Source organism: Haemaphysalis longicornis, unplaced genomic scaffold (assembly GCF_048455015.1).
Source record: "Haemaphysalis longicornis isolate Haplotype H1 unplaced genomic scaffold, Haemaphysalis longicornis Haplotype H1 scaffold_8, whole genome shotgun sequence".
Lineage (NCBI taxonomy): Eukaryota > Metazoa > Arthropoda > Arachnida > Ixodida > Ixodidae > Haemaphysalis > Haemaphysalis longicornis.
Genome location: NW_027526445.1, coordinates 14731199 through 14747516, shown reverse-complemented (window position 1 = coordinate 14747516; position 16318 = coordinate 14731199).

The window sequence follows — 16318 nt, the reverse complement described above, 5'->3', positions numbered from 1 at the left end:
CCACCACATTGTCTGGACTCCAGGACACGAGGTGCTGGAGGGAAACGAGAGGGCCGACCATGCTGCGCGCGATCTTACAAACCGCTCGGCTAACAGTTTTAGCCTTCTCCAGCCCCTCCCAAGTGGCTTTGGCGAACGCCTCACTGTCCATAGAGGTGAACGAGCCCTTTTCCCCAACCCGGACAACAACCTCTCTGGCGCAGAAGTTCAAACACTGAGGCAAATCCAGACGAAGACTTATAATAACAAATGCCGGCTATCAAAAATGTTCCCTCAAACATGCACAGACACATGCAATAAATGCGGAAACCCTTCGAACTTATTTCACGCAACATGGGCCAGCCCTATCATCTGGCCTTCAAAAAACAACTCCACAAATACGGTCGCGCTATGGGAGGCAGCTCTGGCAAGCTCCGACTTCGGGAGTCTGAAGGACTTTATTCTTCGAACCCGAAGAGGAGCAAGAGTCTGAGGCCCTGGAAGGAGGGCACCACCCCTAAGGCAATCGTGCCACCTCCTTTTTTCCTAATAAACGTTTCATCTCTTTCTCCCTTATTGAGACTTTAAATTTCATACGCCACACGCCCCAGGGCTATGAATTTGAATTTTTAACTAATCTATGAGTAGCCATGACTAGGTCATAGAGCCATTACGCCTTTTTGTCCTACCTGATTCCCCTCATCTAGAATTTGCATATATTCCCCACACGCCCTCGTGGCACCATTTTGAATTTTAACCGAACCTATTACTTATTATGACTGTCTGATGACTATACAAAGTAAGCCTTTTTTTAATTTACCTCGCGTGATTCTGTTAATCGGGACCATTACCTTAATAACTTGCACGCCTGTTTGAACTTTTACCCAAGCTATATCTTAATGCTGTCATTATTCTATCTAAACGGGCGTCGTCCAGTCAGTTCACTTGACAACTCATTTCAAACAGCGGAGGAGAAGCCGCGCCCCTTTCGCACGGTGATCACCTCTTCCTTTTGGACCTTAGCAAATCAAACCGTTAACAGAAGCGGGCGGTGAACCAGCAAGAAAGCTCTCCGGGTCTTTACCGCCTTAGTCGGGTCCCGGTTAGACTACGGCAGCGTCGTGTATGGGTCGGCATCAAAAACCGGACTAAAAATGCTTGACCCAGTACTCCACTTGGGCCTCCGCCTTGCGTCGGGTGCGTTCCGCACTAGCCCGGCAAAGAGTCTATACGTTGAATGTAACAAATGGTGCCTTGAGGACCAACAAACGTACATGGACTTGCTCTAGGCTTTCAAAATTTCGTCGATGAATAACCATCCTTTTAAACCTGTTTTTAATGATGCATCCACATCACTAGTGTTTGTAAATCGCCCGTCCGTTCCTTTGCCATTCTCACTTAGAGTGAGACAGGAAGCTTCGGATTTCAACATCTTCTTTTCAGACATTTACACATCTTCCTTTACTGATGTTTTACCACCCTGCCAGCTTCAACCTGTGTGTTGTGACTTGTCTTTCATGAATATTGATAAAACCAGGGTACCACAAACTGCAATTTTGCAGCACTTCTTGTCCCTCCAGTACAAGTATCAATGTGCAGAGTTTTTTAGTGACGCATCAAAAACTGCAACCATAGTGTCTTGCGCTGCTCATGGACCAAACTTTGATGCATGCAGAACCATGAGCACATACACCACAATTTACTTAGCTGAAGCATATGGCATCTTACTAATTGCACAACACATTCTTGAACACAAAATCTCGAAGTCCATCATATATACAGATTCCTTCAGCGTTGTGCGCGCATTGGCATCATACAAGCCATGCAAAAACAGAATTGTCCATATGGTTTTCAACACTATCATGTCTATATATGCCCAAAAACTTGTTCTCGTGTTGTGCTGGGTTCCAGGCCATGCTGGAATTGCTGGCAATGAGGTTGCGGATCAGAAGGCCGCAGTTGCTGCACTCAGGAACACAGTAGATATAGCCATACTACCACAGAGTGAGCGTAAACCACACAATCGACAATACCTTCGTAGGAAATGGCAAACACACTGGGGTGAACAGACAGACAACAAACTACATGTAATAAAGCCACACTTGGGACGGTACACATCTGACTCACACAACAGACACACGGAAGTCGCCTTGGGTAGGCTGCGGATAGGGCACACCCATGCGACGCACTCGTATCTGCTGACGGGATCTTGTAGACCCCAGTGCAGCAGGTGCGGAGCGGCCCTATTCGTAGTGCACATACTAATCACATGCAAGGCACTTCACATAACACGACACAAACACTTGAGAGAACTCTACAGACAACATATTCCCTTACATCCATCGTTTTTTCTAGGTGACGAAGCCATTGTTTCCGTGAAACGTGTGTTTGCGTATTTGTCAGAAGTCAAGTTTTTAAACCTTATTTCCTATCACGCATCATGAAATCTGGCCCTATACACCAGCCATGCTCATTGTCGTTTTGTGATTTTACTTTTGTTTCTGCTGATTTTACGTAGTGTTTAAGGTAACACCTCTCATATAAGACTATTGTTTTGGCGCTCTTTGCCCCAGTTGGCCTTGCGCCATAAACATCAAACCATCATCATCAACCAGCAAGAAAGCACCGCTCTGTGCTTTCCAACCACCCTGTCCCACCTTTTTAGCGGATCCATCAAGAGGAAAAGGTGCCATAATCATTTTTATGACCTCGCCAGTCGATTAGTATTCCCACTCCAAGCCGCTAAATCAGACACCCTCCTCCTTCCCACCCACCGACCCGCAGCTAACCTGCATGGGGAGCCCAAAGCGGCTCACGAAACTTAACCGCCAACCTTATGTGCATCCTCGGCTACTGATAAAATGTACTCACACTCAAAATATACTCAAAACTCACAACGTGCGAAAACTCAAACTGTACTGAGTACTCGGAATGTACTCGAACTCAAAACGTATTAAAAACTCTAAATGTACTCAGTACTCAAAATGTGCTCAAACTGAAAATGTACTCAAAACTCTTAATGTACTGAGTACTCAAAATGTACTCAAAACTAAAAATGTACTCAAACTCAAAATGTACTCAAAACTCAAAATGGACACACAACTCACTAGATCTCAAGCGTACTCAATCTGAGTCGGTATCAAACTCACTCAAGCTCAAACTCACCATGATACAGTAGCCTCGCGCTCACTCAAACTGAAACTCACGTGTTAGTGTGAGTCCAAATAAGTATGAGTAAGTGGACTCATGAGTGAGTCCGCCGACCTCTTCCTCCAGCCGTGTTGCCCCATGCCAGCGGGATGCCTGAGTACAACATAGCACCGTGTCACTTACAGTATGTACCAGTAGTAAGTAGTGAAAGTTATCAGACTGACAGCCACTTAATAGGGATACGCATAGATAAGGTACGTGTACCAGCTTTAATATAAACCTACAGTAGAATTGCGCTACAACGAAATTGACAGGACATGTGAAACATTTAGTGAAATCTTCCCAAACAGACCACAGAAGCGGAAGAAAAATAGTTCCTTATATTTACGCATCACTGGCAGCATAACACAACGTTTAGAAAAAGGAGTGACATGCAATCACATCGTGTTTATTTGAATAACACACATACCAATGGTTATCCTTTGTTTCCTGCATATAAAGAGCGCGTTACGGAGTAGGGAGGATTGGAGGGGTGAAGAAAAGCAGGCGTACGTATTGCTGTACTAGGTGTATTCAAAGTGCTGATTACTTGCAAATAGCTTCTAGGCCATCGGAAGCCCTCTCTCTGTTGTGGCAGAAGCGGTGCTGTTATCTTATCCTCTGACTGGGCACAGCAGCAACTTACCTTGGCAGGAAAGCAGCGCGTACTTGCATATAATCTGACCGTGCGCTTGCGACTAAGATAGGATGACACGCATTTAGGTCTGAATATAAAAACATTATTTTACCTTTCACTTTGAGGGATTGCAGAAGGAAAACTGCAGAAACTGCTGGTCACAACACATACATGAAGGTGTCGCGGCAGCAGCAGAGCACATTCATGCAATTTCCACTGGATACGGATTGGCTGTAACTCCAGCTTGGCGGACCGGGCAGGCGCCTCATGCTAAGACGGCCAGCCACATCATTATGACCAGAAACAATGGCATTCACTTATGAGTTTATTATTGTTTATGGTGGCTGTGTGGGCTTGCGGCACATGTTTTTAGTGAAACAGCTTCCTTAATGTATAAAAAGTATATAGCTGGTGTTATGCTTCTTTTATCGTAAAAACAAATGTTCAACCCAGTCCCAGCGTAAGGAAATTTCGTTGAAGCTAAAGCAAGCCATACAAGTGGTTTGTTGGGGCGAGGACTTTGTTGCATTAATTTCTCACAAACTGATGGGGATTTCGAAATGTTTCGTCGTGGGGCCCGAATGTATTATCCATGGCTATAGGTGCCAGAAAGCAAGTATAATAATTGAAGCTGCCGTAATTTTTATCCTCTACCGAAATGAATGAATTTCCAGGAAGACAGAAAGGAATGTCCACCAGGAGCTGTAAATTGTTACATCTAGGAGAGGACACCCGGATGTCCACTCATTTGGAAAGGGGGGGAAGGGCATGACAGGCAGATAGAGAAGAGAGACAATGGCGAGGGGGTATTGATTATGGGTTTTCACGTGCTTGCACTACACAGGAGATGAAGTGCGGCTTAGTGGAGAGCTCGAGAATAATATTTTCACCACCTGCACAGCATTTCGAGCACACGGGCTTGAAAGAATTTGAATGTTATTGGCGCAGCAGCCAAATTTGGCTATAATGCGCCAAAAGGCTCCTGTAAAAATGATGTAAAATGGTAAAACCAAAATTTCTGTAAAAGCTTGAATGCACTGAAAAATTTAAAATCCGCTCATGTAAACATGACGTCCCATGGTACAATGAAAGTGTGTATAGAAGCGTCATGGCACTCAAAAATTTAAAAACCTCTTCTAAGGGAACCAGGGGTCATCGCCTAGTAGTAAAAAAGGGTGCAATAGAATTTCAAATTTATATAAGTGAGAAAAAGTTCACGACGCTTGTGTTCATAACTAGGACACTGGGTAAGTATGTGTATTACTGTAAGGCACTTCCCACATTGCTCACATCCTGGAGGGTCTTCTCCTAGCAATGGGAAGTTGTTGGTCAAGCTCGTTCTCCCAATTCTTATGCGACATAACACCACATCTATAAATCTTTCTTTATGTTTGCAGCTCTTCCACTCTCCCAGGTGCACCTTCACAAGGTGGAGCTTGTTTTCATTGAGTTCTGTGCATTCAGACTGCCACTTCTTGGTTATTGATAATTTTATTCTTCTTCTGTTTTCCTGGTAGGGTAAACGAGTTTCCGTCACCTCGACTTCTTTTGCATAGGCTGTGAGTGCATCTGCCGTTTTATTGCCGTTAATACCTACATGACTCGGTACCCAACAGTACCTCACCTCTAAGTGATTTTTGCTACAGTCCATTACTTGGTTGAGCACTTGTTGAACAAGCGGATTTTTGGTTTTGGTTCTTGAACACAGGGCTGATAGTGCGCTGAGAGTGTCAGAGAAGATGATTGACTGCGGTGTCCTTCCAATGCATACTTTGTTTAGGACGAGCTGTATGGCATGCAATTAGATAGCACATTCGGCACACCTGAATTGAATATCTAAGAACTACTGCTCCAAGAGTTCGTTTGGAGTGATATGCTTATTCTACTTCAGCAAGGAAAAGTCACATTGTGGCTTGCGGTATTCACATGGAGCAACACCGGTTCTTTGGGTGACCAGCATGGTATCACCTACATAAAATTCAAGGGCTTCATAAGAAAAGCGGTACCTGAAAAACATGGTTGGAATAGTCCGAGGTTTGTTGGTAAAGACTTTCAAATAGATGTTTCAAAAACAGCTGTGGACACGGGTGAGTGGTGGAGGAAAGAACCCTCGTTATGTACATGATTCGGAGGAGTACTATCCAATTGTTAAGTGACCATTGATTGGTTTTTCCACATAGGCTTGGTACCGGCGATGTCTGGAAAGCTCCAGTGTTTATTCCCAAGTCAGAGTGGTGAATGGAGTCAAGAGCTTTGAGTGCATATTCGCGACCAGATCAGTAGATAAAGCAGCCATACTCCAACTAGGAACGAATTACACTGTTGTAAAGCCGCAAAAAGCAGGTGCGATGTCAGACCCAGGTTCGACAGGATAAATGCTTGAAAACATTGATTGATTTAAGACATTTTTTTTAGATAAAAAACATGGCTTAAATGGTAACTTTTGGTCAAATATTAAACCACGTATTTTGTCCTCAGTTCGAATAGGAATTTCGGTCAATTTAATTTGCAACCAAAGATCTAACAATATTCCTCGGTACAGACTGAAAGGCACACCGACTGTTTTTTTCTGCACAAAAGTTATATCCATTTTCCTCTGCCCACTACACTAGACGGTTTATGGCTATTTGCAGTTGTCTTTCGCAGGATGCTAAATTGCACGACGAAATATGATCTGAATATATTTCACATAAACCAAATACATCAAGGATTTCGGTATTACACGTGCAATTGAGTTTAGTTTGATTAGGAACAACGTAACATCGAGAACAGCTTCGTGAGGAACACCATTTTCCTGAATTTACAGATCCGATAATACAGTTCCAAAATTCAACCGAAAAGAGCGATTGGAAAAGTACCGTTTCAGCATCCCAAGCATTATGCCTTTTACACCATACCCCTGCAGATATACCATTATACCATGTTTCCATGTGGTGTCATAAGCCTTCGACATGTCAAAAAATATGGACACGCCATGCAGTCGTTGAGCAAAGGACTCCCTAATTTTAGTTTCTAAACAGAGAAGGTTGTCGGTTGTTGAGTGCCTTGAGCGAAAACCAAATAAAGGGCCTCAATAATGTGATTTTCTTCCAGAAAGTGTGTGAGCCGCTTGTAAATCATCCGATCAAATCATTTCCCGAGGCAGCTTGTCAAAGCAATTGTCGTATTGCTTGCTGGTTCACTACGGTCTTTACGTGGCTTCAGTAGTGGGAGAATAATGATTTCCTGCCACACTACTTGAGAGCAGGCTTCACACTATATTTTAATAAAGAAATGCAGTATGAATTTTAGGGTTCCTGGGGACAGATGCCTTAACATTTCATATTAAATTCGGTCTGGTCCTGCAGCCCTAACGTTTACCTTAGCAATCGCCAGGTTAGTCCATACATAGAGAAAGGTGCATTACATTATCTATCATTATTCAAATTTATCCTAAGTATTGTTTTGATTCAGATTATTCGGCTGAGCTGGACACTTTGGCAAAATATTCACCTAGAATGTTTGCTGCTTGGGAAGGCCTTTGTGGGACCATCAAAAAGCTGTATGGTAAATGCAATGTAAGTGCCACTCACTTTCCCGACCGTATCCCAGACCCTTTTTGCCCTAATGTTACTACTTATAGAACATACAATGTCGTGCCATGAAGCCTTTTTCGACTGCCGTCTTATCTTGCGTGCCTCTGATCTGACTCGTTTGAAGTTTACTAGATATTCGGCAGTGGGGTAGCGTCTGAAACGGGACCATGCGAAGTTTTGCTTCCTACGGGCGTCCCGGCATGCAGAGTTCCACCCCAGGTTTGACCTCCTGGGGAGTGTCCCGGAGGACTCGGGAATAGACACTTATGCAGCTTACAAAAGCTATGATTGTAGTAGTATACAAACTTCACCCGAACTCAAGTCCTGTATTTCGTCAAATTCAATTTTGCATGCTTGTTCAAACAGAGGCCCGTTAGCCTTTTCTAACTTCCACCTTTTGGTGCGCTCTGGTAGCATGGGTACTGGCTGTTGAGTCCAGAAAAATTGGGTACTGGTCACTCTCGAGAGGATTTTGAAGTATCAGCCAAGTGAAAAAGGCCCTTGGGGATGGCGTTGCAAGAGAGATGTCGATGCATAATTTAGTGCGGGTGGCGAGCAGATGTAAGTGAGACTCCCATTATTGCGCGAATGCAAAGGAGTTGCCAACACTATCAACTCGATAAGTCGGCCCCATGTGTCATTTCCAGCACTTCTCCACTGTACATTGTGCGCATTGGGATCCCCAAGCAACAGGAAAGGCTCAGGGAACTCATCTATGACTCTTAACAGATCGTTCGTGGTCACTGACACATTTGGCGGAATACACAAAAAGCGGATTGTGAGGGCTCTTCCAATATGTGTTCTATGGCCACCACCTCCGAAGTGGTTTTAAGCTTTTGTTCCTTTGTTGGGATTGACGATTGCACTCCTCCAGAGAATACGACGAATTTGTCTCGTCTTTGCGGTAAAGATTGTGTTTTCGGAATGGATTGTAGTGCATAGAAGACAAACAAGTTTCCTGCAGACAGATGATAGATGGTGGGGACTTTTCCAACAATTCGGGAATGTCCTTTGTTGTGCTCAATACCCCACGACAGTTCAACTGTATGATTCGCACCAAACCGGTCTCTTTGGGTTTCCTCTCCTGTATTCAAGGAGGTGTGGGTGAAGTGACGTCCATCTGTTTTCCACGGTCTCCTATTGGACGCCCAGGCTTTCCGCGGCCCTTCGGTACCCTTCGAGGGTGGGGAGGGATGGTATTCCCAGGCTGTTGCCATGCAGGAGTCGCAACTGCAGTAGTGCCACTTCCCAACGGCGGCTTCTTCTGGGGCGTGTCGATCGTATCTCGAGAAGAGGGAGTCGACCATGCATCTTGGGCAGAATCCGCACAGTTCCGTGTTAGCCTCGAGGCCTCCTCCACCCCATCAACAGCCGGTACACCGCCTTCTGGGCCACCTTGTGTACAGGGCTCTGTCCACTTGCGTCGACCGAGTCAGTGCCGGCCGTGGGGCAGCGCAGCCTCTGGGAAAGTTGAGGGCCGTAACGCTCGCACTAGGTCCCTCAGCTCGACTTGCGTGACTACAGACACCAGATATGGCCCCAGCCCCCGCTGAACCACCTCCGCAAAAGTTCCTTTCTGCTGGAAACATGGCCTTCTCTTCGCCTCAGGGTAAGGTAGATTCCGTGCTGTCTAGAAGGGCATTACTTCTTATTCTTCCACACCGGACGTGATCTGGAGTACGTACCATGGCTGCCAGAACAGTTATCGCAGTTGGGTTCTTTTTTGCGTCGTTCTTTCTCGCGCGCTATTCGTCCACACATAGTGCATGTGGTTTTGCCACGACATGATCCAGACCCGTGACAAACCTGTTGGCATTGAAAGCAGCGCCTTGAATTTGGAATATAGGCCCGCCCTTCGCAACGCAGATAGGCTGCATTTACTGAGTCTGGTGGCGTAGTAGAGTTGAATGTTAAGACGCCATGGTTGGTCCTAATTTCTGCTCCATTTTTACTTATCAGTATTCTGCGTGCTGCAACTACCCCTGGTTCAAGAAGTTCGTTTTTTATCTCCGCGTCAGAGCAGTGAAACAGCTCCGACATGGAGACCACGACTTTAGAGAAGTTTAGTGAGTGGTTCGTTGTCACTGTCACATTCTCGTCGGCGGTTTTTCAAGTCTCATAGTTTTTCCACTCTGTTCTTATTGTGTGCACTTCTACCAGTGCATCTCCATTCTGGAGTTTCCTGGCGTTGTAGTTTTTTCCCACCAGCTGAGTGAGGGCCTTGATAATTGCAAAGAGTGACTTTGTCTGCATTGGCTCCTCTACTCCTTGAACGACAAAGAATCGTGAGAAGTTGTCACTGTTTTTTTGCGCATGTACGGAGAAATGACTTCGGTCCAGGCCCTTTTCAGGGACCGATCAGGAGGTGCCTTGCTTTGAGCCACAAATTATTTGCTGTTTCGGTGGCCACGCTGGCCGCCCACCATGGAGCCCAACCAGGAGAGCGTGCAGGTAGTCTCGCTAGCCCAATGTGCCCAACATTATGTACACTTTATTTAAATATGTAAAGAACTTTATGTAAAATTATCTAGGTAGGCCATTTCGCACAAAGTTAACCCAGCAAAATATTACATAGAACGTTGGTGGTATCTTAATGTCGGACGTTCTTTCAATTATGCTGGAGACGTAGTCTCGATGTTGCTGCTGCTTTATTTTTTTAGTATTTAGACATATTTTGCTGACGTTGTTCAGATGTTGCTGGTATGACCGTTTTGTACTTCGTACATTTTCATTGCGGTTACATTTATTGTGCTATATCTACTATACTTTATTTTCAAACTCTCCGCAGGCATACTGTTTTGAAGTTACCGAGGGGTTTTGTATGTGTTTTGTATAGGTTTTGTACCGTGGGGTTTTGTGCAAGTTTTGTAATCCTGAAATATTGCTTTTACGGAAATATAAACGCGGAGGAATAAATAAATAAATTAGACTCAACATATGCCGGAAGATGATTTGATCCTCATAGGAGTTTTTATTCTGTGAAACCACCATTTTACTTGGTCGTCCTACCTTCGTAATGAAATTACAAAGGCTGACCTGACAGATCACTGACAACACTGTTCAGCTACGTATGTTAAGAAATAAATGTCCCCAGCGTGTACCGATGGGGAAAGAGTGGAGGGATAGGAGAGTTGGCGGGCTCTCCCCTGGTCACTATCCTTACCGTACGGACATCTTACATGGCAACGGCGGAAGAGGCGAAATAGCCCTGGCCCGCATCACCAGGTCGCCACCACCATGAAACAAATTCCTGTTCCCTTATGTAATGAAAGCAAAATAAATGAAAGTGGGAACAAAAACCTGCACCAGCAAAGCTATCACAGGTTAAAGCCAATTAGAGAAATAAATGAACTGGGAGGTATGCTCCAATGTGAATTTCAAGTAAAGCCAATTTGGTAGAAAAGCAAAGAAAAGCGGGGCTCTTGCTACTCGCGACAGAAGACAACACAACCCAGTCCCATGAGAAAGTGATTTCAGAATGCAGGGGTGGCGCCTCCTGAACTGATTCAAGTCCCACAGAAATATACCCTTACCCCAAAAATCTCCCCTCCACTGACTCCCTGATCCATCATCGCGAACCACAGCCTCGGGAGGTACCCGGCAAACAGCGGCATTTATTGAAAGCCAATGTAAAAGGGGTGCACTAGCCCATCCGTGGGGGGTGAAAAACCTTGCCTCCTTCTCCTGGCTGGACTAAAAACACCCCCCATCGTGATGAGACTGGTCTCGTCCTCTCCTGACCAAACATTAAGGGGACCGCGAAAGGGATAAACTAGCCCATCCCTGGAGGGTGAAAAACCATGCCTCCTTCTCCTGGCTGGACTAAAAAACACCCTCCATGGTGATGGGACTGGTCTCAACCAATGCGACCAAAAATTTAAGGGGACGGTGATGACAAGCCGCTGGCAGACGACGTCCACACAGGAACCGAGAGCAGGAGCCCAATCACTTATTCTAATACAGCAATTCAAAACAACATTCGTGGTAGCATTTCGGATGCAGCACTCAAGATTCTCCGAAATCCCTGAGCCACTCGACATCGTGTGGACCCCGGCCCCAACTGGGGTGGAAGGCATCGAGGCAGCCCCCAAAACAGCACGAGAATAAAGAACTCCTGCTCTCTAACACAGTGCTCGATGGGCGCGCGATCGTCTGCTCTCATATCAAGAAGCCACTGAGCATTATCGGCTCTCCTGGCGCCGTTTTTATACTGTCCACACATCGCTCAAACCGCTCAGAAGCGCCCATGGCGACTCCTTCTGACCAACTCCCTCACTGGTCGATCCCTCTTACGCAAGATATACTCCTCTGAGTTCCCTGCGCCCTAATGTCCCCTCTGTGATTCCCTGAACGCACTAAGCAAAGGCGTGTGGGCCTGTCCTCTTAGCCCATACCACCCCATCTCCAGCGTCGAGCAGTGGGAGGACGCGCTCGGCTGCTCGCAACCGGGGGTGCAGCTACTTCTTGTTGACCGAGCCGCCACTTCCCCTACCAGCCTTCGGCCGGCAGCCATCACGCGTTCATACTCAACTTGCTTGGAAAATAGTGATTTATCTAATTTTCTCTCTCCATCGGAGACCCGGGTATTGAACCAGACATAAATTTCCTAACTTGATCCTCGAAGCTTCGTCCGTTGGTTTAGCATATTAAACAAGGATGACTGTGTAGCACGTGCTCGAAACGGCAGCTACCGGGTTCGCAAACTCGACGTCTGCAGCGCGAGCGGTTCGATGCTGCCAACTTCCCGCGCGAGCGTACGTGAACTGGCGAGTAGAACAGCACGCGGGAGTTCACGTCCGAACCCTGGGCAGAGTGTTCTAGAAGGACAGGTTGGACAATGGCGGGTGCTCGTCTCAATGCGCACGCTCAAGTGCACTAGGCAATTTCTTTTCTTTTTTGAGTGCCCCTCGTGTTGCGGAAGCCCCCGCACAAGCCTGGATGATGCCGGGCGCTCCTCATGCGATTCACTCTCACATGCGCTTGTATTTTCTGCGCTGAGTATTTTCCTTTTTTGAGCCCCTCACGTGCGGAAGCCCAAAAAAGCATGTATACACGCTTAAGTGCACGCAGCATTTTGTTGGTATTTTTTCTCTTCTAACCAAGAGCCTAATAAACAGTCTGGCAGTGAAAAGATCCGAAAGTTTAGTAAAAAATATCAAAAGGTATTTTTAATGTCCATCATTGTTTTTCTGTAAGAAAACACTTTGCCATGTTTTGAAAGCAATTCTAGCAACACCCAGCCGACCATACGGGCTCGAAGGCAGGTGAAACACCCTGTTTGAAAAAGGCCTCGCTGAATTTAAAAATTAGCAGACCTCCAAGGTTGGCAGTTACTTCAGGATTTTGTAACATCAGCGCATTTATGTTTTGTTCGAGATAATTTTAGTCTTAAGCTTTACTATTGCACTTCTTGAGCATCAAAATTATTAGCACAACTTTGGAAAGCTCATTGTCCTTTAAATTGCTTCTTGTGAGTGTTAAAGTTTCCTAACTGTGAACCACTGTTCAGCTTGGTTCGAATGTTAAAATATTTTGCGACACAAAAACGGAATGGTCACTTGCTAAAGAGGTGAAGCCAACATTTCATGGTAAGTGATCTCAAGATGGCATTTACTCCCTGGATCGGGCTCAGCTATTTCACACGGCTTTGATAAAGGCTATGTTTCCACAAAAAATATGGATTGTCCATGTGTTTTCGCCAAAATTTGACACCTTTTGTTCTTTTGCGCTTTTAATATTCAGTAGAAAAATACTACATTCGTAAGCATCACACACGTGTGTTTCACATATTCTAAAACCAAAAGGAGCCGATAATGAAGCTAGCGCACTTCCCTGAAAAAAAATACCGGGTGCTGCAGTCGGGATCGTTCGCGAGGCTTAATGAGCGGCTGGGATAAAAAAAAAGACGTTCCCAGTATTGGTTTATGAAGTAAAACGTTATCTTTATGAGTTATATTTTAAATTTAGAGTTATACACACGTAATGTCTTGAGATATCAAACATAAAACCTGCGCGCTTTTGATTCTGTTCGTTCGCTCTATTTGCATATGATTGGCTACTCGAATTAGCAAGGCAAGATTTAGGCAGATAAATCATTTTTTTTATTTTAGTCTGCAAAATTCTGTATAAAGAACGGATTTTACTTAAGGCTCCAGGTTCGCGGCCAACAATGTTCTATTATTTGCATTAGAGCCATGAGCGCCGTCTGCTTCATCATTGGCGGTGAGCGGGACCACAGGCGGCGCTGCGGAGCGTGCCTCCGTGACGTTGGCTTAGGGATTCTTGCATTTGTCATCTGCTTCACTCGGGCTCGCTCTGTCTGCTGTTTCTTTGCAAGCGGTTGTGATGTTGTGCTTGTCCGCAGCAGATATGGCGTATGCGGAATATTTTTCGTAACAAAAGACTTCAAATATCGCAAATTGGCTCGAGGCGTGATTTTAAGTATAGTTTTTGATACCGCTCCGGAAAAAAACATTGCCGGCGTCGCCCATGCATTGCTGCGAAGCTGGTCCTGTGCGGAGCTACGCGTCAGCCTCTGTATTCAGCAGTCTTTCGAACAAAGGTAACCGCCGAACCCGGACAACCGACAACAGCGAAAATGGAAGAGCAAAACAAATTCCCGGCCTTCGGGGCTGTCGGCTTTCGCAGAAGGCATTACGATTGCAGCTAATCGTATGTAAGGTAAAACAGATTTGGCAACCTTGCCTAACGCCGGTGTGAGGAGGCGCTGCTCACCGGACAGGAGTCGGCAAGAGGAAGCGAAGAAGACGAGGTGTGCGGAGGCGGAAGAAGGGCGCGAGGGAGAAGGGAAAGGAAGAAGACGGTGGTGGCACGGAGAAAGAGGAAGAACGAGGTTCGGGGAGCTACCTGCAGGACGCTAACGTTCGGGGAACCTCCACTCCGAGCAGCGCCTTTCTCCTGGAGACTCTGCTGGGTGTGATCGCCCAGGAGATCTCCGCGCCGAGCTACACCACGTCTCTTCGAGCCACCGAGTAGCAGCGTCAGAAAGGCTCTGGAATCCTTCAAGCAACCAGCTTATTTCATCGACCAGCAGCAGCGCTACCGACTAGGGCCTCCCGTCAGCACACAGCTCAAGCATACTGACCAGCGCACCGAGCCAAGTGCACCTACCCCGCTCACAGACGTCAACAACTTCCACACGTGAGCGCGAACTATTTTGGGGCGCGAACTTTGATGCATAAGACAATAACTCTCGTGACTTGATTATGTTAATGCTCATTTATCTATTTTTCCAGTTATTTGTCCCGTAAATACATGTTGTCCGCAGCCAACAGCCTCGTCCTTCTCCGCCTGATCAGATTAACACCTCCTTATCGTAAAAACAACCTGCATCACAGCCGGAAACTACTGTATCAAGTCTCTTTACGTTTTAATGGCATGTAAGTGTGCCGACGTGCACTATGGGGCACAAATGTTCTATCTTGATTTCCAAATAACCTGCTGTGTATACAGGCGCGTGCTGGTTTTATACTAGTTTTGTAACCAGTATGCAGGCTTATTGAGCAAAGCGAGTAACCTGTATGGGAAACATATAGTAAGACTATGTTTGTTCGACTTTGGAGGGATATTTCGATACATTTGCCACAGCCATATCATCCCAATATTCAGATAGGCGGCGCGGCTGTAGCAGCGGCGCGAATGTACCATACGACAGCGGAGCGGGTCATTAAGCCGACTTCAGATACAGGAGGCGCCACTCAAACATTTCACCGCCAATACCCGCAATGCCCAAAGTGGGGCATGAATTCTTTCCGCTAGAATAAAGACTGCATAAAATACACAAAAATTATACTAACGCTACAGTTTGAACTGTTGAAAAATTCATTGTTTTATATGTTGTTTGAGACCGCAAAATAACGACGGTGATATAAAGCCAGATCACATAAGCCAATCCAATCCACTGGTCATGACCTTCAGCCTGCAACAGTGAAACTTTCAGACACGTGCTGTGCCGTTCAGTTTAAACGTGGAACAGGATGAGAACCTTGAATTTTACTCCAATGCCTACGGTTACTACTGTTAACGAATGAAGACGGTGTGCAACAGTGTGAATTGTGTTGGGAACTCAATTCGTCTGCAAGAGCTCAGCGAGTCGAAAGCGCGACGACAGTTGTCACCGATGCAACGCTATTTAAACCCTTCACGTTTTGACCTTTTTCATCGCCTTCCCCTCGTGAGTATTGTACATCTCAATTTCATTACTTATGAAATATCACCCTTTGTTAGTTATGCCAGTATATCTGTGAAGAGGCATATAAGTTGTACCTTGTTGCTGGCGTTGTGGGAAACGTGTCTTCGAAATAAAGCGGTGGCGTCACAGACGGGACGGAGCGATAAGTAGATAAACAGGCGCTTGGTTTCTTTTCCGCCCCATCCACTTCGTTGGCTTCCGCCTTCTCTCGAAGGAACCGAAGTTCAAACTCCTGTGAAGCATGCTTTAACAAAAACGGTTGTTGGCGACCCGATCGTCAATGGCTTTACAGCGCACGTAGACAAGGACATAACAAGAAGAGAAGATAGGACAGAGCGCTGAACTGTAACTGAGTGTTATTTAGACAAGAAAGACATAAACCGGGACACATTCGATAGGAATGGCAACACCACCTAACGTATAGATAATCTCGCGCACTGCCAGCTACACCCGCTGCTCCTACTGGCTCCGCAATGCTGATTTGCCACAGTGGCCTAGCTGTGTGGATGTTTTGTCCTTCTTCTTCCGTGCAGTCTCGTTTTCCACTCGTGCGCAAAGGCACAACGCCTTAGAAGTGTCTTCGGGGTTTTGTTGTGTTCGCAGCATATTAGGCGCCTTTGTAAGTAAGTAAAAAAAGCAGAGCGAGAGATTGTTCACCAGAACGCGGAAACCCTGGTGTGCGGCAGTGATGTAATGAACACGAGTGGCAGGCATTTTCATTTTTAC